The 1445-nt window shown below is 41.2% G+C and overlaps 1 protein-coding gene across 1 annotated transcript in view; it reads left to right on the top strand.

The window, feature by feature from the left end:
• Nucleotides 1-6: 6 nt before the first annotated feature.
• The window catches only part of LOC103132775 (NACHT, LRR and PYD domains-containing protein 3-like), a 17503-nt gene continuing 16064 nt past the window's right edge, over nucleotides 7-1445 (top strand). Inside the window, exon 1 of the mRNA XM_007544564.2 lies at nucleotides 7-1289. The gene's annotated coding sequence lies outside the window, so the exon portion shown is untranslated. The remainder of the gene's footprint in view (nucleotides 1290-1445) is intronic.

The raw sequence follows: 1445 nt of genomic DNA, 5'->3' as shown, positions 1-1445 counted from the left end.
GAGGACAGCTGCCTCCTACTTTTAATGAAGCTCTGATATCCTTGATTCCAAAAAAGGATAGGGATAGCACGGACCCGGCAAATTATAGGCCAATTAGTTTATTAAATGTAGACTGTAAAATATTAACCAAGGTGTTGGCTGTGCGCTTACAACAAGTCCTTCCTAGTATTATTCATCAGAATCAGACAGGCTTTATGAAAACCCGCTCCTCCTCCGATAACATTAGAAAAATATTACATCTGATGTGGCTGAGTCAGTCAAAGGAGGAGCCAGTCGTTGCCATCTCCTTAGATGCGGAGAAGGCGTTTGATAAAGTGGAATGGAGCTTTCTTTTTTCGGCTCTCTCAAATTTTGGATTTGGACCCTCTTTTATTAAATGGGTCAAAATATTGTATAAAGAACCAAAGGCTGCTGTCATAACCAATGGCACTATTTCATCCTTTTTTAATTTATCACGTGGGACCCATCAGGGATGTTCTCTAGTCCATTATTATTCATCATGTTTATTGAAACTTTAGCAGTGAGCATTAGGTAAATAAGGACATCAAAGGAATATTATGGGGACAACAAGAACACAAACTGCTTTTATATGCAGACGATATTTTATCACTTATAACACATCCGCTTACATCTTTGCCGCACCTAATGGACACTATACAGATGTATTCGACGGTTTCAGGGTACTCAATAAATTGGGCTAAATCTGAAGCCATGCCATTGTCCTCTTTATGTAATTCACACATGGTTAAAGATTTTAAATTCAAATGGGTACCTGAAGGCATGAAGTATCTTGGGATTAGGCTCAGTAGGGAGCTGGAAGCGTTACCTTCACTAAATTTTAATCCGGTGCTCTCAAAAATTAAAACAAATTTTGAAAAGTGGGGGAAGATAAAACTAACATTATGGGGTAAGATTAATGTTATAAAAATGATTACCGCCCCTCAGTTTAATTATGTGCTTATGATGCTTCCTATTTCAATTCCACTTGAGATTTTTAAAAGGTATGAAAATTTAATTAAACATTTTTTGTGGGAAGGTAAAAGAGCGAGAATAAAATTAGAAGGGAAGTGAAAACTGATCTGTGGACATTTCAAACTTGCTTCATCAAACTTCCTTCTGTTGGCCTGATTGCCTCACGGCGTCGTCCTGCTGTCATAGCAGGAACTCAGCGCTTCAACATTCTGCCGTTAGCATCCTGCTGGCCTCAGAGTTCCTGTTTGCTCCAGGTTCCTGGATGAACTCCACACACTGAACGCCATCGGCCGCTTTGGGGGAACCGCAGCTCCTCGGTGAGTCCTGAACACAGAATAGCAGTCCTCTTACAGCTGAAAGGTTGTTGCTTTGAAAACAGTAGCAACTATCAGTCAGAGGTGGGCAGGGGCGGGTATAGGGGGGAAAGTGATGACAATTCTAGGGGCCCTGACCAGCAGGGGGCCCTCCACAAT

This window comes from Poecilia formosa, unplaced genomic scaffold (assembly GCF_000485575.1).
Source record: "Poecilia formosa unplaced genomic scaffold, Poecilia_formosa-5.1.2 Scaffold1308, whole genome shotgun sequence".
Lineage (NCBI taxonomy): Eukaryota > Metazoa > Chordata > Actinopteri > Cyprinodontiformes > Poeciliidae > Poecilia > Poecilia formosa.
This window is presented reverse-complemented; position numbering and strand designations above follow the sequence as displayed.